Source organism: Glandiceps talaboti, chromosome 6, assembly GCF_964340395.1.
Source record: "Glandiceps talaboti chromosome 6, keGlaTala1.1, whole genome shotgun sequence".
Lineage (NCBI taxonomy): Eukaryota > Metazoa > Hemichordata > Enteropneusta > Spengelidae > Glandiceps > Glandiceps talaboti.
Window position 1 is genome coordinate 20,293,208 of NC_135554.1, and position 26,911 is coordinate 20,320,118.

Sequence of the window (26,911 nt, forward strand, 5' to 3'; positions counted from 1 at the left end):
CCCCGATGACATTTTTAAACTGGGCAAGTGTAGTATTCTTAATTGTTTTCAGTTGATGGAATCTAAAATGTAAAGCTTGGCTGGAACATATATATCAACATTGTGCAGCCAATAAAATTCACAAAATACGGAAAAAGTTTTCCTATTCGCAAGCAGCTTTGAGCCACACCTTGCTCTTCCATCCAATTTAAACCAGGACGAGTTCATATAACACTAACATAATGCTGTCGACTTTAATTTGCAGATTTCCAATTACTTGTTTTATAGATCAACGTCAGCGATAATGACAGCTTTCCTCTATTCAATTTTACACCTGCCAGGCTTTTCATTATAAAGGAAAATCCTTGGCTTAACACTAAGATTTCATTTCGGATAATCTGAAGTTGTTTTGCTTTCAGGCCTTGAGCCATTTCTGTATATTGTCTCTCTGGGCTGTGTTTGTGTGATTTTGACACATCGTCAAATTACATTCGCCGATGATGGTTCTTAATTATTGATATACATGGCGAGGAGATACAAATTACGAAAACGCATACTGAGATGTTTATAAAGTTTATAGCTGCGATTTTGGGTCAGTTTTGTTTTTGACTTAGGTAACTTATACTGTTGGCTGCGTGGAGTTAAAATTGTGGTAATTACATTGACACTTTTCAAATATTTTCATCGGCTTGGTAGATCAAATACATTACAAAGTTTTAAATGAAATTCAAATGACCAGCATGAAAGGAATATACACAACTGTATACAACAATTACACTCTTTGTAACGTCCAAAATTGCCAGATTCTCTAAAAAAAATAGTATTTCCAGTAAGGTCAACTTCACTCAGTCTAGATATTGGTGTCTTGTATTTTACGACATCCTGTTATCCTGTTATCACTTGGCGTTGATAGTTTAAATTAAACTTTCCAAAGAGTGTAATTGTTTATATACAGGGGTCTTATCAATTGAGTTTATCTTGAAAATCATAGTTGTGTATATTCCTTTCACGCTGGTCATTTGAATATCACACATGTAGTTCCACCTAAAAAAGAGCGTTGAACTTCCGTTCTGTCCTGGTCGACTATCCTCGTCAGAATTATGAACAAATTGAGACTAAAGACAAAAATGTGTAGCTATAGAGCACATTTGAGCGCGTGAGTCCCAAATGAAAAAATACACTAGTGTGTCTTCATATACGTCAACAGAAGCTTATGCCGTAGAAGATTAGATGGAAGATTTAGACAATAAGCATGAAAAAGGTTAGAGTTGAATGAAGAAAAATCTCCCTATTTTAGATCTGACATTATTTCTGTGTTAAAGGTATAGTCTGTTAACCTTCTTAGCTTGTATAATTCACATTAGACATTTTCTAATATTGATGTTTAAGAGTCAACGTTAGCTATCTAACATGCTATTACAGTTTAGTAATTATTCAAATTATTCAATTTCGTAACACATTGATTAATTATGAAATGAAGATCATACAGCCGGAATCAACCAAGAAAAGGCGAGCCAGCTTAGATACTCAAAAGAGAATTTCTGTTAATGTATTATTGAGATGAAAGATTGCACACTGTGTTTCAGCGATCACGACATTTGTGTAAACGTCGTGTGTGCTCTGTTTGAATCAGTGTCTAACCTTTAACGATAAAAAGTAGTAAGAATTAACTTTTGTAATAAATCAGGTCTTCTAATTTCTATAAGTAACAGTAGTTTACAAGTTAATGCATTATTGAACGAAAAGTACTTGGGGGATATAACAGGTTACAGGAGATACAAAGGACTCGCTTCCTACGTTTATAGTATAATAGTCAATTACCATGTCGTTATTGTCTTCATTTCTGTAGGGATATTTTGTTTACTGCCTTAATATTAGGCAGAATGATTCATTGCAAATGGTTACCTTACGAGGAGTTTTCTATAATTTTCCACGAATTTGAAAATAAAGTACAGCATTTCTCCATTTTTCGTCACAGTGTGCTAGATTCTGAATCTAATTATGTAGTGCGTTCTTCTCCAAGCTTACTATACTGTTGAGAACAAATACTAATTTTTTCGTTTTAAGGTACTTTGATAACTATGTGTATGGTTTTCCTTGTGTTTTCAAAATGGTATTCGACTTTGTCCTTAGATCTTGCTTGCCTTTAGAAGCATTTGAGTTCAATCTTACGTGGGGATATCATCAATATGACACACACACACACACACACACACACACACACACACACACACACACACACACACACACACACAAACTACATACATACATACATACATACATACATACATACATACATACATACATACATACATGATAAAACAGTGAGAACAACCAAAAAAATGCATTGCTAACAGAACTGCAGATCTAGAAGACAAAACATGCCATAACACGTAAAGGGTTCGCTTTCAGCAGATGTGTACTTATATTTTTTAAAGTCGGTAAACTATTGGTCGTATACACAAACCGCAAAGCGTTCCAATGTATGGTAAATACAAGTTTTCAAGAAAAGGATCTTTATGACATCCTTGAGATACTCAACAAATTCGCACAAGGTTTGTTTTATTCATCGAAACAACGGTACTATCTTTGTACACCCCTGCCATCAATCTTCCTCGGGAGAATTGCAAAAAACATGTAGGTGAAGTTATCCTAGTCTCTCATGACCAAACGAATGACCTTTTATGATGCTGTTATCTCTGAAGTTCACACGGTTCTGTATTATGTATCTAGGGTCTTACTTAGTATCTGAAGGATGGATATTTCTAAATTTGCAAAAGGTGAGCATGCTTGATTTTTGTCCTCGACACTTCAGGCTTAACATTATAACAGGATATTGGCAAAAGAAGGGATTCAAAAAAAGGCTTTGTACGATAATGACAAATGTTTACATTTTTTTTTTCCTCCCAGTTATGTATTTTTGCAGTTGCATTGATGACTGAACCCTCGTATTATCATTCACGATGTACAATGTTTGGGGTCAGGCTAGACTAGCTATAAGCTATTTCTTGACTCCCCATTTACCCTTTTCTTTCTCTCTCTCTCTCTCTCTCTCTCTCTCTCTCTCTCTCTCTCTCTCTCTCTCTCTCTCTCTCTCTCTCTCTCTTTTGTTTCTCTTTTTTGGTATCGTTATTTTGTAATCATTTATACATTTGTGTAAATAAACCACTTGTTATATTTATAAGCATTTTTTGATTTGAATAATCTAAGGGTAGGTTTTCTACCTTTTTAGATATGAAGTGCTTTGAATCTGTGACTTCAAAATATATTCACTTAAACATGCCTCAACCTAGCTTTGTATATTATTTGTGATTTAAATAAGATTATACAATTTCAGTCAATCTTTACTTCTTCAAATAACAATAGCCTATAGATACGCTAACTCGGTATTATAACCAAATTCACAGAAATGATATTAGACACTCTCTATATGTTCAATCTAATCGTGACTTTCACACTAGTCGATTATTGACACATAGCGTCAAACCATTCCTCGTGTTCGGGCAATGACCGGACCATAGGTTGTTGTTTTCTTAATTGCATGTGGAAGCTTAGTTCCACGAAGTATATCATTTTATGAGCGGGATGACGTAAACTTAATTCGTTGAAGGCTCGTTATATACTAATTACCATCTTCCATCGCTTTAAGTATATTCATAGACAGTTACTGTAATTAATCTTCTGTAGTAGATGAATTAATACTCTCCTTTAATTGTGTATATTAAAGCTAACCATACAATCTATATTCACTTTTTACGAAATGAAGTATCAAGGGAAACGAATTATTATGAAAGAAGTCGTTAAGGGGCATAAGATTTACTGGGATGTATGGATTTCAACAGAATAAACAGCTTTACGTATATTTGTATTCCTGTATCATTAACGACTACCCTTCAGTGCTTTGCCGTTTTCTGTTATGTGCCATAAAGCGTATAGGGACAGATGTGTGTTGTGTGATTCCATAGGGTCAGTGTACTGTAATATACAATTAGTAATCGAAACGCAGTTTGCTGTGATATTTACAACAAGCAAATTTGAACGTGAACATTGATACGAATTGTTGAAGTAATTAAATTACAGTGTGATGAAAAACGATTTTTGCAATCGTTATCTTCAAAACCGACCCTTTTACTCGTCGTGCTCTAAGTAATTACCAAAACCAAACTTATTTAATTTAGTGATATATGCAAAACCTGATAAAGACGTGCTATTTCTCGATGGTGTATATCCTTGAACTGTTGGTACAATATAATTGAAATACATTTCAATTGTCTAGAGTGTTAACATCAATCGTCTGTGTGATGACAAGTTAAGGACACGAACATGTACTTGCCACAGTTAGGTTTAACGAATACGACGAAACTATAATCTATTCCATAGACAGTTACATTTCGGTGCCGTTGATTTTAGTATAACGCAGGGTATTTTGATAAGAATTTACAGCATTGGGTATTGGGTTATACTCAAATAATAGTATCGTGGCATATCATACTATTCTAGCAAAAATTTAGCAAGCACATTGTCAAGACTGTACATAGTTGATGTGACATAATTTACATGAACATTGCTACTGCATACACACACATCCATCCATCCATCCTTCAATACATACATACATACATATATACATACATACACACACACACACACATGCATACATACATACATACATACATACATACATACATACATACATACATACATACATACATACATACATACGCACTCATTACCCTAGTTAATTTATGTATTATCTGCAAACCAAACACATTAATGATCTCAGTTTCTCATAACTATACCGTATTTTGTTTAAGGTTCATTGCTGCCAATCAAGCTTAGAGATAATCGCTTATTGACACCATCGTAATTTGATATTCAAACCCTCAGAAATAATACTGTGCTACTTCAAATGGCCTTTTCAAAATATCAGCACAAACACCATTTATCTCACAAAAACTATTCATATTTGAACATTTAGTCTATGGATGTCTATTGATATATGCATTTACAGCTTGGATTATTGAAATATATCATATCTACATGTCAGGAATCTGATAAACAAAGAAAATGTGTCCTTATGATAGAAGCAATACTTTACCGAAAAAAGTAACACCCTAATTACAAATTATGTAACATTTATTTCTCCTCCATGGTACTTACTTTCACACTTTTAAATAGGCAGTAGAAGGGTGGATGTCTTTATGAATGAATTTCCAAAAAAACTCACCGTACATCCCAAATTATTGCGTGATTAAATCTTCAAGATACCATTCTAGAACTGAGACGGCATAATCGATTAGGTGTAATCCTTCATTAGGTCTTAAGACCCCTAAACCCACTAATCGTAAGATTCAAAGATCAACTATAAGTCTATTATAAGGAATGTACTTTCCAACTAACCGGTTAACGAACCTATAGGCATCACTATGTCAACAATCCTGACGAGCTTACACACTTAATGAGAAGAGGGATTACCCAGACAGTACAAAGGGACAGTAAAATTTAGTTTCGTTTTCAAGTCTTCGATACGCAGATAACATCTTGAATGGTCAATCAAAAGCATTTCTTGCTATTCCATTAGACATACGTTGTAAATTACTTTTATGTATTTATGGTGATTGCCACAGACACAAATGCTTTTGAAGAATGGCTATATATGTAAGGAATAGTAGGAATTCCCTGTCAATTCATCTCAGAAGAAACATGTCATGTAGAGAAATGTCATGTAGAGAAATGCATACATACATACATACATACATACATCCGTACGTACGTACATACATACATACATACATACATACATACATACATACATACATACTCTCTCTATATATCTATCTATCTCTATCTCTATCTCTATCTCTGTCTCTATCTCTATCTCTCTCTCGCTCGCTCGCTCGCTAATATTCAAGACATTCTTGATCAGTGACCAGCAACTACATAAAACCCATCAAGGTATTTGAAAATGTAATCAGTAATTATAGTAAGTAATATCTATCAGACCGAAATGTTTAACTTGTTTATGTCATGTTGATTTATTTTATGTGATGTGATGTGATGTGATGTGATGTGGTTCAGGTTGCTACGTTATGATGTGTATCTTTATATTCAAAGACATGACAAAATATGAGAAATATATTGATCAATATACAAACCGTCTATAAATATATTTGTCTGGCACATCTGTTGGCATATAAATAGTAAAATGAAATATATTTTGAAATGTTAATCACTTTCGAATACCCGAAGGGATACTTTAAACCCATTATATACAAGTAAGATATGAAAAGAGACACATCTGTCTTTATTTTTTTAATGGAACAGTACGTTGTATGTACTCTTACAAGCTTCTATTTTTATTTTTACAAGATGCCATGACATTTGTAATCGTTACTCTTCAAACAAATGCTACATATATATGCTTTGCTACTTGCATTATTACCTTAAAGAGCGGTTACAGAAAACCGAATAGTAATTACATAACTTGACATGATATTTAAACAAAAGTTATCACTCATTGCTATCAGTCACTTCTGGAAAAGAAGAGATAAACTGGTCGAACCAGAACGCTCTCGAAGATGCGTTCAAAGTCTGCAAAAGTACCATTGAGCAAACAATACACTCAATTCGCTTTTAAAGCCAATATTTTCATAGTATGTACTGTTCATAATGTAAACAACAGTTATTCATTTCACAAAGAGAACAAATGTGTTTTTCAGTAAATTGGTTTGTTGTAACGTGCATTATCAATACATAGCTTGTTAGGAAATGGCACTTGCATTGCGCATTGTTGCATAGTGAATCACTTGTGGTAGCGTCAATTGTGAATCATCGGACAATATCATTTTCGCTTTGGGAATGCATCTTATGATTGGCCAGTTAAATATACATGTAAGAACAGCATGCATGTTATGAAAACTGTTAGGTGAACAAGTACTGATATCTTTAAGCGAATATTTCAATCAGCCAAATGGGTCTAGTCGATTTTTAGCCATGCCTAAAACAACACCAATGTGATTGACATATTTACCCAAGCGAGTGTCTCAAGCTTTTGTTTATGAGACCCTGAAGATGGCAAACGAAATTGGTATAGCATCTGAGGGATAATACAATCAGAAACGTTTCATAGCCTGACTATAAACCTTGTAAGAAAGTGTTGATCATATCCAGATGTCTATCAAAACTAATATGTGTGTTTGTTAAATCATTGATTATGTATCATGCAAAATGGATGAATCGGTCATAAACATCACTTGAAGCAAAGTGCTCCAGGTAAACATATTTATAAGACATATGGTTCATATCGTTGAAGATAAACTTTTAATTAGTTCATTTAAACTCTTCGAGTTGTTGTCGTTCTTTTATCCTGATTATGTACGCATTTTGATTGTAAAAGTCTTGCTTGTACATACTCGTTTTTATTGTTTTTATTTACTCGTTTTTATTGTTTTTTTTTTTTTTTATGGCAGACACTGAAATTTCCTGATAAGGATCAATAAAATTGTATTGTATTGTATTGTATTGTATCGTATCGTATTGTATCGTATCGTATCGTATCGTATCGCATTGTATTGTATTGTATTGCATTACATTGTATTGTATTGTAAACAGAACATTTTCAGACAGACAGACAGCCTGACTGACACACACACACACACACACACACACACACACACACACACACACAGAAGTACAGAGAGAAGTACACCAGAATTATGTAGCAACACAGTTTGTGATTCTCACGAATGCTTATTGTCTTAGCAATCATTGAGAACTTTAGAAAGGTAAATGTATTACTAGTTATCCTTTAAATATATTTGAAAACACTTCCGCTTGGAAGTTTTATATATTATTAATCTAGCTAATTAATCTAAATAATTAAATCTTCTATTAATTCAAGTACTTCATTATATGTTTTTTCAGAAACTATTTTCATTATATAGTGTAATTTTAAACGTTTCTTCTGATTATATAAGCTTACCCTTCTTATACCCCCCCCCCCTATCAGAAAAAAATAGAACTCAAAACACTGTAAATTTGTTATGATGGTATACTTTGCAAATATTTTAAACAGTGCACATTCGTCAGCCTCGCATATTTTAAGTAATATTCGGATATTGTATTCTAAGTCAACATCCAAATGTCATAGGTATCATACTAGTAATAAACCAAATGTCATATATGACAACAATTGTTCATGTTGATTTAGAAGAAACTCGGAAAGCAGAAGTGAGTCTCCACATTTAGTGACAAATATGTTCATACAACCCCCCCCCCCCCCATTATTTCTCAAATTAATATACGAGACATTATATGGTTGTTCCACTGTTTGACAGGATGATAAAATTTGTCATGCGATCCATTTGCTAAAGGGAATGTTATCTATGAACAATCAGTCTAATGATAAAGACTCGTGGCAAGCTTTCTTTCGGGTAAACGTCACAAAATGCACAACGAGAGCCAGGACGCCACTATGACACAAAACCCCTTAAACGTATCATACTTTAGGTTGTCATTATGACCTTCGAAACGCTTCATTTATTCCGTCATTTCAAATAAAATGCATTTTGTTTTCCTGGTCAGTGAACTTGAACGCTTGATTAGATAGATAATGTATTGCGTCGTGTTGGACACTCTTTTTATTTGCTGATTTAATATGGCAATTAGGGATCTTATATAATAATGGAATATACGGTGATGTTTTTTTATAAATGTTAGGAAATGGGTAAACACAATAAATAAACAGTATGGACTAATTGCTGCGAACAAAAAAGTTCTCATTCGTACAGATATATTGAATATTGAAATTTACTCTCCAGACTGATCTTTTCAATAAAGCTTTGTGAAAACGGTTCATTTAAATCAAATTTTTGGGAACCTAGACTAGTCTCTCTCTCTAGTGTATATAGCGAAAGATGACCCTTCTGTGTGTGTCATCTGTTTATCTGTCCCCCTTACTGACTCTCTCTCTCTCTCTCTCTCTCTCTCTCTCTCTCTCTCTCTCTCTCTCTCTCTCTCTCTCTCTCTCTCTCTCTCTCTCTCTCTCTCTCTCTCTCTCTCTCTCTCTGTGAATGAATCACTGGTCAGCTGATGCCAGGTGTTTTGTTGTTTTTCATATTCAAAACCATGCAAATACATTATGAGATGATAAAACAAACAATAAACTGTCTAAAAATATAAACAAGATATGGTAACAGCCTGCTTAATACTTTATCATATTGAAATCAACAAGTCATCTTGAACATATGGTCTCAGAAGTAACATCCGTCATTAGATACCTTTGTGGGTGTTATGCAGCTATGCGTTGATGCTGGATAAACATACTGATACGTTTATGGTTCAAAATATCTTATCGTAATCCTGTTCATGTGGCTATATATATTTTTGCACAAAGTCTATGTCTGTGGACTGTTTCAATGTTGTGTATTGTGGCTTACACTAGCATATTTACCTCCACTAGCTATGTTGGTATATTAAATTATGTTTTACTATGTTGTGATATAATAACTGTGTTGTTATGTAATATTGAATACTATTGTACTATTGTAATATATGATATCCGGTTATTGTATTCAGGATGACGTAATCATATTTTATGATATAATAAGTAAAATAGCAGTATAAATAATACATTATTTTAAAGGTCGGGAATTCAATTCCAGGTCCTCTCATCAGTGTTGTCTTAAAAGCGGGACCATAAGGATTTTTTTAAAGGAAGGTATAATGGTAGTGCAATGTACATGTGCGATACACTGTAGATCTGTTGTCTCCGTTAACGAACAGTTGTTTTAGGATAAGGACAAGTCTGAAATTGCAATTAATGTGTCCACATTTACTCAGTCGATCGTACAGAGGGACTATGAAGTGATACACTCTGCCTTTCCAAGCCGAAAGAAATAGACAGAGCTATTTACACAATACACGACATACAACATCGAACATATGGCAATATATGGCATGGTCATCAGTTTGGAAAGGATGACTGCAGTATTTTATACAATAACCCTTTCACTAAGTGAGATACTTTGAAAGAAGTTCAATAAGTATATGACTAGATTTGTCGATTTTGAACCTATGATAGAAGAGATAGTGCATTTTCAAACAGTAAATTTGAGATCTGAGAGGGAATAATCCATTGCTTGAGATGATTGACAGCTGTCAATCATTAAATGACCTCAAATAGTTTAATTTTCCTCGAGTATGTTACAGATAACTAACTGTTCAGGCAGCTTTGTAGCATGGGTTATCTTATACGAATTCACTCAAACACTTTCAACTAATCAATTTCAAAAAATGAATATATGAGTAAAGAAAGGGTACTTTGTTGAATGTAATCTCTGAAACATTTTTTTTCAATAAAAGTGCACTTGCATAATGAATAAACAACTCAAAAATACTGACAATACATAATACATAGACATAAAGATAAGTCTTTAAATGCATGTTATAAGAAGTATTTAATAGGTGATCTTATGTTCACTGTTTGTGTTTGACAACAAGTTATATTCCGAAAACAAGTATACACAATACCTTATGACATTATAAAGTGAATAAAACGAAAAATACTAATTTATATATGTATTGTGTTGGTCAATTCAACGTCGTCATTTTGTCAGCACAATTGATGCTGTCCTTTATGATCTAATAATGGTTCATAGAATACAGGGGATTTCCAACTGGGTATCTCATCATTACGGTATAGCTTTTAACAGGCAGGAGGCCAAGGGAATAGTTTATCCCATTGATAATACTTCACGCAATCCACACGAGTACATCCTCACGAGTTAGCTTAACATTTTCGAAAGTGTTTCTAGTGCAAATGCAAAGATGCTTACGTTCAGATAATGGTTTACTTGCGGTTGCTTTGTTTTATACTCGAAATCAATCTGCGTAAATCGTATTCAGTGCATGAAAATATTGCCCCGCGTCTACGGAAATTGTGTGTTGTTGTCACGAAATTGATAGTAGATACTGTGCATTATTATCAAATGATCGCATATGAACAGGAACAGATGGCCAAAGAAAGATATATCAGCTTGGATATCGGCCTGCTTCTTTGTGTTTTGTCCTTTTTCTGTATTTATCAAGTGTAAAATATTGGATTAACTGTACCGCATGTTTTATATCTTTTGGCAGCACAATCTTAATATCCGACTAGGAAATAGTGTTGCAAACAGGGTCCTTCCCTGTGATACGTTCATGCTGAACAATCTATAATGGAGTCTCCATGATAACACATATGGTGTACGTTTACCTTTCGCATCATGTTGTCTCCATGATAACACATATGGCATACGTTTACCTTTCACATCAAACTGACTTCATTAACTTTGCATAAAACATCCTAGTTTTATCTCGTATTCGTAATATCATAAATGTAAAAATACAACTGAAATGTCATATTCATCGTTGTCTTGGGAGTTAATAATTATTTTGAGTAGGGAGAAAAACAAATAATTCTATCAATCGATCAGTCAATCAATCAGTGAACATTATCAGACAAAGTAAGATTTATCAAAATTTAGAGTCAAGCCCAGAATATATAAGTCGTCTCATACACGAGACGGGCAATGAAATCCCAGCGGCAAAGCTTTGCATAAACTAGTCATTAATTCATGTTCGATTGTTTTTGGAAATATTTCCAATTTTGAAAGCATAAAAATATCAATAATACAGCGCCTATATTCCAATGGGGGAAAACAAAGAACCTCTCATCATTTGCCTAACGGCTGGGTAGAACGTCACTATGAAAAGAATAAATGACGTGCATCCACCCGATGTTGGGTTCACCTGATTTGCATATACTACATATTTAAAAGGCCAGGGCTTATAAGTAACACGTCGGGTTGTTGGAGCCCTGTTACCAGCTAAACCGAAACCGTTCCAACGACATGTGTAATACGCATAGCCGCTCTCGGTAGGACTAGAAGGTAACCGTTCACTTTCTACGAGTATTTAGTATTTCTGTGTTTGGTGTTTTATACCGTTTTAGTGCATTCGTATTCGTGAAGCATAGGTTATTTGTGTCGTTAGTTAATAGACCCAATCGACGATTAGCGACAAATCGGCTTTCCTTAATTAGTGTATTACAATCAAAATGTCACATTGATATTAATTCCTCTCGACAAGTTGGCTATATAAATCGATTTTGAGAACGAGATTTGTGGAAAACTTCCCCCTGTATAGATGTGAGTGGAGTAGACAATACTGCTATTGTAAACAATGTATGACAATTGGTACGATGTCTCTAACAGACAATGGAAAATATAATTATGACATTGTTTCGTTAAATGTTTCCTTTCTATCAGGTTTTATCACGTTGGCGACGTTGGTGTTGAAATCACTAGGTAGAAAGTCGATATTTTGATAAAAAATAGAACTCAAATTTTGTTAAAAATGATTCCTTTCTATCAGTGTTTATCACGTAGGCGACACTGGTATCGAAATCTCTATGTGATATTCGATAGAGTGTCTGTAGCAGACGATAATTATCGTATTTTGCTATGTTTTCATTTCTATCAGATTTTGAATTCATAGTCGACACTGGTATCGGAATCCACGAATGACAATCGATAAATGTGTCTCTATCAGACGATGCTTTGATGAAAGAGATAATATCGAATATTGCAACGTTTTGCTAAGTTTTTTTTCAATTCCATAAGTTTATGGCCTCCTAAATGGCGCTGATATTGTAAATCAATGTGTTACAACTTTTAGAGCGTCAGTGTAGCAGAGAATACTTTGATGGAAATATTATTATCGATTTTTGTTCTATTTTCAAAATAGTTTCCTTTCAGATTTTGATGTATGTTGTAACCGGTGTAATGTCTTAGAAGAATATATTTGATGACTGGTGATACTAACGAATTGCTAACGAATTACTGTTTTCATTTTTTATAACTGTCTTTAACTTAGCTACCAAATTGTGACTAACTGACTGCATGCTTGACTTTTTACGAAGCAATTTAAGCTTATGCCATGTTTTGAATTCACCTCTGAATAAAATGAAATACAGGAGGTCGATTTTTACTTCCTGTCCGGTGGTAATTGAGTCAAATGTATCTTGATTTAAATGGCTGGTTTCAATTCGCTAATACATAAAAAATATTTTCTTAACTTACCCATATAGTAATCATTCATCCATGGTTTTAATTCGTTGCAGTGTCAACCTTGAACACATGGTAAACAGGACAACACGTCCATGAAAAGTAAACAATGTACGTAAAATATCATATTCATCTTCTTGTTATTTTAATTAAGGTAATGTTTAAATACGATTTACAAGCTGAGGGTCGAACAACAGATGTTGATGACCGTAGGTGATACCGTCTTTCTCCATGTATTTTCAAAATACTGTTTACGATCTGATTACAAATTTCATTAAACGAACGGAAATTTACTGGATAAACCGCAACAAATGAACGTAAAATGTATCAGCACGTCTCTTTCATCGTGCTAATATTATAAAATATGTTATGGTCTTACCGCAAATTTAAAGTTCATTAGACAGAACTTATGTTGACTAAGCATAAAATTTACCAGCATGAAATTATCTTTCTCAGTGTGCAGGTATAACACTGTCACGAGCTTAGCTCGAAATTTAACGAACCTCGAATTTACCCAGATAAACGGCGCTCATTAATGTATAAATGTAAAATCTACCATCACGTCGATTTTACTGTGCTGGTATAGTGTATGGTCGTGAATTTTATTTAGAAGTGCCTTAAATTGACCCGTTAACGCATCTGTTCGATACATATACAAATCATCATCACCCATTTTGATCGCATTGTCTGGCAATCTAACTATAGTTCAGGTCATTACAACAATGTTCGACCAACTGTATCGCTTAGCCCGTCTCAAGCTGTGCTATAACTAACTACGAGCAGCAAGTTTCTCTATTGATCACAGTGTAATCTTTCACTTCATGATGTTTAATTAGTGTACATTTCACCAGTGGATTTTTAAGAGTCTTCAGGATAAGGACACTATGGGATATCTAATCTGGTATAATAAACAACGTTGTAAAGTAGTAAAGTGTTCTAGTTGCTAATTTAACATCAAAGTTGGAGTTATTTGTTTACCGTCTGAATGAAGTGAGCGAGTGTATATGTGTCAAATTATGTGTGTAGTGACTAGCCAGCCTTGGTCTTATCAACAATTTGCTTACAATGAAACATTAGGGAATGAAAGATTACACTGATCTAGAAACTTGCTGATCGTTAGTAGTTTCAGCACAGCCAGAGACAGGCTAAGAGATACAGTTAACCGAACATTGTTGTAAATCTATAAAACTGGTACGATTACTGCTTGATGATCGATGAGGTAACATTTAACTGCACGATGTCTTCTTCATCGGCACAGTAAATAGTACTTCAGTCGGGGCTAGCATACAGAAAAATGCTTTCAAATTTATTATGTTTGCGATTTTTTAGATCAAAGAAACTAAACATGGTGTTATGATATTCAGATGTTAGTCCTACTAGTTTTCTTCGTTCGGCTAAAGAACGTATTCGTGAAAGTACTCATTCCGGCTGAATGAATGAAGAAAGTTATTGGAGAATGCCAGCGCCAGTAATATCAAAGAAAAATCGAGGAAAGAAATAGCAAGTTTGAAGGTGATGAATATTATAACATGCACTAGCTAGGTTCAACAAAAAATATGGAATATATTCTCGCGTCTATGTCACGACAACGCGTGTCTATGTCATTGGTTCTGCTGTGTTCGAAATATGAGTCAAAACGCTCACAATAGTCATTACTTTCCCCCAATTGTTTTTTAAATATCACTGGCGATGGCATTATATTATTCCCCAATATTTTTCATCATGCCGCCGGAAAATACTTATGACCTTAGGGTTGTCACTCGTATTTTCCTTGGCTGAGCGAAGAAAAATATTGTGCAATAATATTTAAATATCTCGACAAATAGGTTGACGTCTTTAACCCGTTGCAAACACTCTAAGACACAATTCATCAGGCACCCACTTTATTTTTCATTTCGTGAACTTTTCGGAAACATATTCTAGGCTCAAAACACAGACACAATTTTTTCATAAAATAAATAGTTATCTTGTTGACTAGATACGTCAACTAAGTCACGTATATCTTTCAAACTTTCCGTCGGTGGTTACTTTTTATTGCATAGGATTATTTCTTTGCATTACTTATTGAAGCATGCAACATAAAATAATGACCTACGGGAGTCTGAGGCCTTTTATATTCGATGCAATTTCGTGTAAAGGAAATTGTTCTTTGCTGTGATTCACCAGCACGGTATTAATTTAAAAACTACCTACCGGTATATTAACAATATGTAGAATCATTCAGGGTGTTGAATAGTAAAATTCAATTTTTAATTTTAAAAAATCATTAAAATTACGTTGGCAGCTCATATTTCAAATTAATTATACAGCATACGATAGCTCTTCTCAATTGAAAATAGTTATGATACACTGAAAAGCTGTGAAGATACAGGTATCATAATTATTAAAAATCAAAGGGTAAAGATGTAAAGTTTTTAATATTAAAAATACAATCATGTTAGACCAACCTGAGAGGCTAATGTGTCAAGTCAATGCAGCATTTGACATTCTGCCAATCTACAAATTAATAGTGAAGCATTTGACGTTCTGGTTTCCTTTTACCCATCATGCATATGTCGAGAATAGTGGTCGTTCAACTTTTTTTCAATTTTTATATGGTTTTTATCCATCTGGGAATTGTCTTTTTTTCATCTCCTATGCGCATCTTAAATCAGTTCTAGAGTTTGTACAATTCATTTCATTGTATTATGTTTCTGTCGTTTTAATCTTCATTTAGCACCCAGCTCTTATATTTCATTCATATTTCTCTAAATGTTTTAGTCAGCTGCTTAGTCTGCCCATTCTTTAGCTTTCATGTTTGTTGTCTCATTTTAAGAGTACACGTGTGAAGTCAATTTTCGATGTGTATTTTTTATGCAGATGACAGTGAATTATATTAGTAATATTAGTATTTGAGGGAGAGTGCTTCTTAAAAGTAGGTTGAATTGCAAACATGTGTCGCTTAAAGATCATTACTCATGCGTATCAAATTGATAAATCCCAAACGCTCATTCTTCCTTCACAGATGTGAGTTCTTCTGTTATGAGATCACTTAGCTCTGGAAGTGTGTGCACAGTTGTTGAAGACTCTTACCAAAGAGATAAGACCTTTCCTAGCAATTTTATGCATGTGAAGAACTGATATTGTAACACTTCTGCCGAAGAGAAATCACGATATTGATTGGTACAAATCATATACACAAGGGACCTACTGAGTATTACTGACAATTCCTATGAATATTGCCAAATTTTACGTATCTGAAGGTGAACATTTTAATCTTATAGTAACCAATTTCCATTATTTGTACTAACTTGAGTGTTTGGCCGTGTGGCACATCGATTTACAAGAACTGTCTAACCTGCATATCGATTTACCATCGTTATTGTTAAGCAACAAAGAACTTTATTTCGTGTTGGATTTTGCTGTGTATAAATTGATTGATTGATTGATTGATTGATTGATTGATTGATTGATTGATTGATTGATTGTTTGATTGATTGATTGATTGATTGATTGATTGATTGATTGATTGATTGATTGATTGATTGAGAAATGTAGAGAACGAATAAATTCGTCACTTTATAATGTAACAATTATTCTATTTTTACAAAGTTTTTAAAGTATCACACATTTTTTTTTTAAACGAATTATTTAAATGTTTTAATTGGTCATAAACTGTAGGAGGCTATACAAGTTTAGTGGTTAGATGTTAATTACGAAAAGACACAATTTATTCTGTAAGTTATCTGAAATTATTATTAAATTGTTTGTTTTTTAACTTGTAACCATGCTGCAGTACAATACAAGTAACTCAACTTTACAGGATGTTACTGAAGGAACAAAAATTGATCTTAGCTTTGCAGCCCTTATTTGGCCACTTTTTCAATGTCTGATAACAATATGTATTGTCGTCTTTAACAGTGTTGTATTGTTAGCTTTTTTGTTATATCCAAAACTAAGGCGTTCCCAGGCAAACTATATGATATTAAATATGGCCGTTACAGATTTCTTACTGGGAGTAATCACACTACCCTTGGCTATTGTTTATCGAATTAATAACCGCTGGGTGCTTAGTCATAATATTTGTAGTTTTTACCAAGCTTCTCTTCTTGTCCTTTGTCAAGAATCTATTTTGAGTGCGATGTGTCTCTGTTTAGATAAGTTCATATTTATTAGATACCCATTGCATTATTATATTCTTGTAACACCGAAACGTATAATCATTGTCCTCATCGTATCCTGGATGATAACTGGGACATTTGGCATCGTACCCTCATTTACAAGAGCGTCTGAAGACGTAACTGTTCGTCATATCATTATTCATCCGTTGTGTTTCGGATTCGTACCGTGGTATACTACACTCGGTATGTGCCTGGGATCCTTCCCTCTTATGATCACGTTTGCAGCGAACTGTTACATTTTAAAAGTGCTGAAAGATCAATATCGTAAGATTATGCCCACATCTCAACAAGGTACCGACGACTCTGATCGATCTACGAGAGTACAAGAAAAGTCACGCAAAGATGACAATCTCCCCAATTTTCGAGTACGGCAGTTACAGCCTGGTGAACTCAAAGCAGTTAGGACGATAGTTTTGATTGTTGTCGTGTTCCTGATTCTGTGGCTACCCTGCTTTGTCGGCACACTCATAAGTTCGGTGTGTTCATGCATACCACTACTTAGTGTTGAAGTTTTCCACTGGTTAGGGTTTATCAATTCGGCAATTAACCCTGTCCTTTACGCTTATAAGAAAGAATTCAGAGAGGCATTTAAGAAAATTTTACATTGCAGATTTCTTCTTAAGGGACGGGATAATGATATATCTATGATGACAAGCGAACAGGGGAATTCACATTTCCAGTAACTCATTAGTCTTGTAAAAAATTGAAGATCATGTACTGTCTTATCTATTTAAGTTTAAATTTACTTGTTAGAAATGTAAGTAGTATATGTTAACATTGATCAGTTATCAAAATGATTTAAACTGTTGTATTTACATGTAAATATTTCTATGTCTTTAACCTATATTTTGAAAGTAATAAATGTTACCATATTGTGCTATTTAACTTCAGCAGCGAATTTTGTGTCTGTTTTCCTCATCTATGCACGGAAGTCTCCATCGCATGACTGATGTTTACACCACACTGAATGAGGTAATCATACACGATCCATTACAAGGTAACCTTTATCACAGACTCCATCCTTTTTTGTCCTGCGAGAATTGCTGAACTAAAAAGGCCTTGCACCTTTCATTACACAGCCGCAGCGTGTCCTATAAATAGATTAGTAAGACTTTGGAAGTACTTCAAACAACCAAATTCGAACAAAAATCTCGTAAAAACCTAGAAGAGCAGTCGAGATTCTGCTTGAAAGTTAGCCGATAAGTAAATCGTATGATGGCCTCAGCCTACTGCGCGCGCAGACACAATAATTTGTAGTAAGGTGATACTGCTGTTAATATTGATGCTGATGGTGATAATGTTGCTGTTGGTGTCGTTGATGTTGGTATTGGTCGTTCCTGTTTTTGTTTCTTTGTGTAAAACAATACCAACTACAAATACATAACTGTAAATACAAAGTATGTTCTTTAATCTTACAGTGAGAAAGAATTAAACAAAATGGTACAGTTGTGACAACATTTTCGATTTCACCATGCACATACGGATGTGTGGATACAGGAATTTTGACTGATTGCGTACGTTTCGTTGTATGTGTGTAGAAGCCGCACTTATAAATCATTACGACCATATGGATATTCTACACTATTTATAGAAAAAATAGCTATTTGTGTTTGTTAGCAAACATCATATTGCATCGCAACAAGGGGATTTATTTCTGCAACAGCTGGATCAGTTTGATTTAATACCCTTTACATACATACCTTCAATGTTTTCATTCGAACTGTCTGATGAATAGAAACCCAGTAAAAATTGTTTCCAGGAGAGTTCGATTTACTGCACTTTTAAAATGTTGTACCTTGTACGATTCATCTCAAATAAAGTTTCCGATAAAATGTTCAGAAGGCAGGCTTATATGCCCACCATATTGCATAATTTTCAGTTCACAAATTTTAATCCTTGTGTAAATCAGACACCGCCCAGTAAAACAATACTAAGGATCACGACTGTTCTTATTGTCCATTCCAAGTAGACGAATAACTTCAACGATACTAACTTCATACATAGCATATGTATAATGTTATAATTATGTTTCCACAAGAGGAAATGTTGGGATATTATATCATTTGACGTGCAGGCAACCACCAACCAAGACTTATCGACGCTTTACCCACAATGCAATATGATAATCTACGGTTTGACCTCTCAAGCTAGCTACGAATTCAGCAAGCAAAATTTTAGGCCAGCTATTCGAATTTAACTTGATAATGGTTGTCGGGAAAGTGGAATATGTGTCAAACTAGTCGTCTCTTTCAATATGTGTGCTCGTGTGCAGACTGATAGCACGGATATTTGTACTTATTCTTGAAAAGAATATGCTTTTTGTTATGTTACATATAGCATCATACGTTAACATTGATCACAATTGACCAGCGCTACGATGTTTGCATACACACTTTACTCATATGTTATCATAACAGCGCAAATTATCAAATGGTCGATCAAACAACACAAGGAAAACATTCGTCAACCACATTTATCTTTTAATAGTTATAAAAGACCCTATCGACAACTACTTATCTGGAATGTTCAATTATTATTTGCGTATATTTAATAAAGTGCTTTCTTTAAGGAGTCAAACATCCTGTGATGTTATCTTTGTTAGGTCATTAATATTCCCACTCTGTGTTTAAAATGTTTGATGTCCGTCCAACTCTGTGCTTAAAATGTTTGATGTCCGTCAAGTAATTTGTTTAAGGTAGATTTTAGTTGTCACTGCGTTTACAATTTGCTTGCCTAACATTAACTTCAATCGAAGCCTACATGACTTAACAAACAGAAAAGAACAAGCACTTAAGTTCTATCATTAATTGGGCCCACGAGGTGAACTGTCCAGTCGAGCGTTTCTTACATTTACTAAGTTTAGATCCGTTTCTTTATTTACACTGTTCATTAAAATTTCACGAGAATCATATTGCTCCGTTGTCAATGCATGCTTCTATGGTCAATCGGACAGAAAAATAATTAGACAAGCACGCAACTTGAAACACATGCGTAGAATAGAAAGCAGTTTGCCAATCAATTTCGGAAATAAGGTTACATGGTCACTCTTTACAGTCTCACTATATAAAACCACATTCTGCTTGTGATGCGTTCGGCTTTCCTAAAAACTTTCTCGGCTATTTCACAATTAATGCTTCATTTCCGCTATATAATATTGTAGTACTGTAGCTAGATTTTCAACAAAGTAAACACAACTAACAAACTACATTTAGCTTTCCCTGTGTTATAATGGCTATTTCAACAATTGCAAGACGGGGTTTTCGTAGTCGTCTGTGTAAATAATAAGGTGATCACTTCTACATTGTACAAATACAAATTGTATATATGGAAGTGGATATCCAATATAACTATGGGAGGTTAGGAACGCAGAACGCAGTCTCTCTATTTTATAATATATAGTAGATTGTGCTCAGAATCAAATCTAAAGATTTTATACAGTGTTGCTGCACTCGTTCTGCAATGCGATACGATGATTATCGTGAAAAATTCAATGTAACAATAACTATTCATAGCAATCATTGCTATGGAATTACATGTTATAAAGCAATTACAACACCATAGTAGTATCGTCTTCGCAAATTTAGAGCCAGAAATTCCCACACCATAAACAAGCACCCCAATTCAAAAGTACTCCCAAAGTTGCAATTGTTAGCTTTGAAACACTTCATTGTTCCTCCATTAAATAATGAAACATGTAGATGAAATATGGGAATTAAGTAGTAGTGTACTACCGGGGGAATTGTATATACACAGCTTTGTTTTCTTGATATATTATAATAGTTTCAAAACCTAATATAAATGAACTCTATAGCATAATTATTGCTGTGAACAAAAACTGCTCTCCTTCGTAGAGAAACCATGATAAAATATTGAAAGTTAATCATCAAATTGAATTTGTTTATAAAGCCTTTGTGACCTGAGTATTATAAATCAATTGTCGGATAAGCATCTTCTAATATTGTATTTATATATATATATATATATATATATATATATATATATATATATATATATATATATATATATATATATATATATATATATATATATATATATATATATATGTATATGTGTGTGTTTCTCCCCCCCCCCCCCCCGTTTACCCAGGATTTGTTTACGATGTCCAGCTGTTCAGTAAACAATATCAATGATCACAAAGCCTTGAAAATGTTGAGAATGTTGATTTTAAGATATACATGTATTGGCATTGACGTTTAATTTCCTTAAAAACCCCAGCACCACTACTTCGAAATGAAATACATGTGCGTTATCCTTTCATCTCCTATTGCAATCACCGTAATAACAAGGGGCTGTATACACCATCAATCAGGTCAAGGAATCCGTCATTCATATTTTATTCACCATTGTCTGGAGTGTTTTTGAAATGCTCACATTCCGTATTCAGAACTTGCCTTGGGATGTCATCGGATCCAGGAACTATACAAATAGGCATGAAAACATGAACAATTATGGGAATGAGTTCATGAAAATGGTATCCATATCATGACATTAGCTAGGTGATGAAGAAACAAATCCGATACGGTATGAAAACAGACAAACCATTATCCTAAATCTGCTTCAGAGCTTTGCTCATCAGGGTATTAGCAGCTATGGTATATGTATCCCTGGACTCGAGTAAATAAAATATAACTACATTAGGCTCATTGTGGTGAGTTCGGGCCTAGTATTGATGACACGCAAGTGTGACATATCGTGTTACTCCAAATCGATTGGAATTGAGGGAAACGTGGCAACTCGTGGGCGCGATGACAAACAAATAATCGGCCGATCTTTAGATGCTTTCTCGATTTTGAATAATTATGGACCCTCCAGGGTTCAGTCAGTCATCACGTGGTAAAAGACAAGGGAAATGATTTTATTATCGTATCACGGGTAAATATTCATCTAGACATACACTGTGTAATATTGTTTTGTAGATTCCAAACACTAGATATTGACCAAACATCAGACATGACAGATATTATGTCGTTCTTCTTTTCGGAGTTCGACACAGAACGGTGTTGTTCTGGAAGATTTCAATTGTTAACTAATTAAGAAGTACATTTGTACAATACTCGGGAATACGTATCGTATGGGAAACACCAGTGAATCCCTGATCACTCCATTCTTGATTATTTTTACATGGGCATCGGGAATACACATCGGTAATAAACAGCGTTCAATGATAGTATGCATGCATAATGTAGTACAATAGATGTGGTACATTGATAGGCCACCTATGACCAACCGGTCAAGCAAAACATCCTTGTCAGCGACATAAATTTCTGTACATACATGGAGCGAATATATATCACAAACCCTACCATCTGTAACCACAGCCTGCCTTCGTTAATGCAATACAATTTTAAAACTTAACAAAAGCTATGATGAAACTTGTCAAATGTGTCACGTCTTATAGCATGTATAAAAGATGAAAATAACCAACCGTCCTAAATCAGAACTAAAGGATAAATAAGAAAATAAAGACATATTTGTAAATTTCTGGAATTCTGGAGAGTCATTTCAAGATTTTTTATAAAATAAATTTCGCACAATTCCCGAGAAACACAATTTGAATCCTGTTTCACATTCATTCATTCATGTCTATGTGACTGTCTGTAGTATACGTAATCCAGCATCGCCTCATGGGAGTCAGCATACGTGTAATATGTATCAGATGAACAATATATATATATATATATATATATATATATATATATATATATATATATATATATATATATATATATATATATATATATATATATATATATCCATGACTTCTACGTTCGTAGTGCCTTCAGATAAATAGTCATGAATATTTATTGTTTTTATCGAATACATATGCATACCTTCTAACTCTCAAGATGCCATGCTGGACCACTGCTAGGGCAATGAATGCGAAGCAAGTTTCAATTTGGCGTTTCTTGGCAATCGTAAGAAATTTATGTGATGTAAAATCATGAAATTACTCTCCAGAATCCAAAGTTAACGACCTGCCTTCATTTCCTGAAGTGGTGTTCCCCTTTAACCCTAACCCTGTCATTGCAATTACCTTTTCCATGCACTTCATCTGGAAAGGGATATGTGATATAGTCTTTAACTGAGGTGGCTAAAAATGCATAGCATAAGCTAAAGTTTAATTTTTTTTGAAAAACATCCGATTCAACTCAATTGCATAGAAGTCGTTAAATATGCACAATGAGGCTTAAGCTTGAAAACTGATATTTTTTCGAATTCAAAGGTTACCATGGTTACTGTGAACCAAATTACTATACCATAATGACATGTGTCATTTAATACACAAAATATAACTGACGAAAACTCTCGCATTTACTTTAAATGAACCAACATTTTTTATTAGTTGGAATGTCATAAGAATATCCCGACATTGTACATTGTAATTGGCGACGTCGAAGACACATTTACATTCCACACATGGTCGTAGATGGCGCTATTTCTCGTGTAGTATACTGCTTTCGAATCAAGACGAATCAATACGAATACGGTACACAATACAGGCTCGAGAAGAAATGTGATCATTATGTTTTAATGATCTTGTAAATTATTCATAATCAACAATGTAAAATAATAAATACAATACTGTTCTTGAGAGATATTATTGATAAATCCCTTTTAAGTTTTACAGGCATGTTGTTGGGAAACAAATTTTAAGTGCTCACTCTGTCGATAACTAATATTGAGATTGTAGCACTAACTATGGTTCCTTTGGATGGAATTTCTCTTCCAACTGCAAAGGGTCGGGCTTCGACATACATCTCTGAATAGTACTGAGGAGTCGAAACGGTCATACCATTCAGGGCCGCAGCCTGGCCAAATTGCCAAGGGGGGCAGAACTTTGTTTTGGTGCAATCATGCATTCAAAATTTAGAAAAGTGCTAATTTACATGAATTTGCATGCAATTTACATCACATCTATTTTAGCATATGCAATTAAATACCATATGTAAGGTCAGAAAAAAAAATGCTGGCCAACGGGTAACCTAACCCATCACATTGGGTAGGTAGGTCGATTTCATTTTTTCACAATGCTTGACAAGGATAAAACAAACCATATATAATGATGCAAAATATTTCAGGTCGAGTTTACATACAACTTATTCTATCTCATGCAATTTGCCTGCATAGCTGCAGTTAGGAAATGTACACAAATTACGGTTAAACAAATTGTGTAGTTCCTCTCACCCTCTATTCTCAAAAATGTTAAGCCCCGCCAAATGAAACTCAAGCATTATTTTAGCCACCCCTTCTGTCACCTAGACTACAGTGGAGATATAAAATCATATGGTACAATGATGCATACAAATATCAGTGATAGCCAACTACAATAATACTCCGAACGAGATTACTTTACACAGGATGTGGATTTCACATGCATAAGGAGATGACTCTAAGTAGCTCTAACCTATACCGGGAGGTACTCAGCCAGATACCTTCCATCTTGATTTGGGAGAAAGACAATTATCACCTTGATTGCTACTGATTGGAAGGAGACAACTCCAAAGGTGAAAAAAATTGAAAATAAAACTGTGTAGGAGACCATTTAGAGGCATAAAATATCAAACCATAGACATAGGCAGGCTACGGTACTGCCATTCCTTGACGACTTCCACAGATGTTCGTGAAGTTGCTTTATAATCGAGGAAACACTAGTGAGCAGTTGGACACGTCAAGACGAATTTGTGTAAAGATATATCACTACTAAATGTATGACTTTAACATAACTGGATTACAATAATAATCAACTTTCAAACATCTACCTCAGACTTCATTGCACACTTTGTAGACACTATTATGATTAGTTTTTACGTAGTACGCCCTCACTCAGCTGAACCTCAGACTGCTATGATGGTCTGAGGCAGAACTAATTGTATAGTTCTCTGATTTGTCATTACAATGCACGTGGTAAAATAGGGTACAATTACATTTCAAAAACACAACACGACACAACACAACATCACAAACACAACACAACACAACACAACACAATACAATACAATACAATACAACACAACACACACAGCACAGCACAACACAACACAACACAATACAAAACACAGCACAACGCAACACAAAACAGCAGCACACAGCATTACTTGACACAAGAAAGATAGCAGTCATTCACTTTACTCAAACAAGCTTGCCACATTTTCGTGTTTTATTTTCAAATAATTCACATCAACATTTGACTCAACAAAATATCACAACCATAAAATTTTAGACAAATCTGAAACACACATTAAATTATACATCATCTGATTAATCTGTTACAATTTACAAAATTCACTAAAAATTACATTTCTCTTGAAAAACGATTACCATACACCTTTGTCAAAAAATTACAAGTTATTATGATTTGTACATTTTCTTTTGAAAAAATCACTGATTACAACATACAAATTATCACATAGTTACCAGTATTGCATTATTCAAAAAGACAAATAATTCTACTGGCTAAACATTTACTAATGGCTAAAATATTCTATTAAGTACTGGGTGGGTTTGAAAATATTAAAGGTTGAAGGTTGCAATTTAATATAAATTATGCGAAGCATGCTTTGGCAATTATCACTCTCTTGTGATGTTTATTTTGCAGTTGGTGATCTATTCACCTAATATGGTATAACTGTGTCTTGTAATACTGACTGACAGTGATACCTTGTCTAATGGTTTACCACAATAGTGTGAATGTGGTAGGAATCAAAGTTGGTACATTTCATCCAATCCATCAATACTATACTATGATAGAACTCCATGACATGTGAGTGCATTGTGTGCGTTACTTGCATTTTTCCAGTTCTTATTAAAAATACTACCCCTAACTGGTATTTAGTTTATGCCTAGTTCATTTAACTTTAAAATGGTTGAAATGGATCAATTCTCATGTTTTGTGCCAAAGTAATTGCATTGACCCTTGCATCTAACCTTGAAAAGTAAGGTCAAAGTCATGTCAAAGTTTGAATATTCAGATGGAGTATAGCACCATGAGCAAATGGCAAGACAAAGACCAAGTTTGAAGAAAAGTCAAACCATAAATTCCTAAGTCTAAGAGATATTTTTGGATTTATTACAGGTGAGATTACCTTATAATTTGGGAAGCATTGGTACAGAGAACTGCAGTGCTAGACACTTGAACTACAGCTTTATTTTGCATAATGATAAGCTTGCTATGATATGCTCACTTGGATAACATGCTATGACATACTTTGTCACATGTTCTTTTTTAATATCACAGCTGGCCCTGGCATTGTGTAATCATTGTTTCAAGGTATATGAAGCTCCTGACATTGTTTATTTTCCCATAATGCCTAACTCAGTGTACAGAACTTCTTCTATAAAACTAGATTTACCAATTTTCATAACTGTACTTTACAGAGTTTGCATGATGCTGGGTTGGTTAAAATGACATTTCTGAGTCCCCTAACCATAAAGAAATGCAGCTAAAGTTAAAGTTAAACTTGGCTTTGTCCTTTTTCAGTTTTAAGCTCATGCCACAAGATTGCAAATTGTGAGTAACTGATTTGGCTATTTTGTGATCCTACCTGTGTTGGTCCATCAGCTACTGTTCCTATGACTATGCTTCACATACATCTAGCTGTGCTATTTGTACACTACTCCACCAGTCTTCAAAATACCCACGATGCA

General features: G+C 34.2%; 1 long non-coding RNA gene across 1 annotated transcript; it reads left to right on the top strand.

Annotated features, from left to right (window-relative positions):
* The first annotated feature begins 11,805 nt into the window (after positions 1–11,805).
* On the top strand, positions 11,806–16,482 carry LOC144436055 (uncharacterized). The gene is made up of 3 exons (XR_013480926.1): positions 11,806–11,909; positions 13,142–13,196; positions 16,090–16,482. It is a non-coding gene; the product is annotated as an uncharacterized LOC144436055 (long non-coding RNA).
* The last annotated feature ends 10,429 nt before the right edge of the window (positions 16,483–26,911 follow it).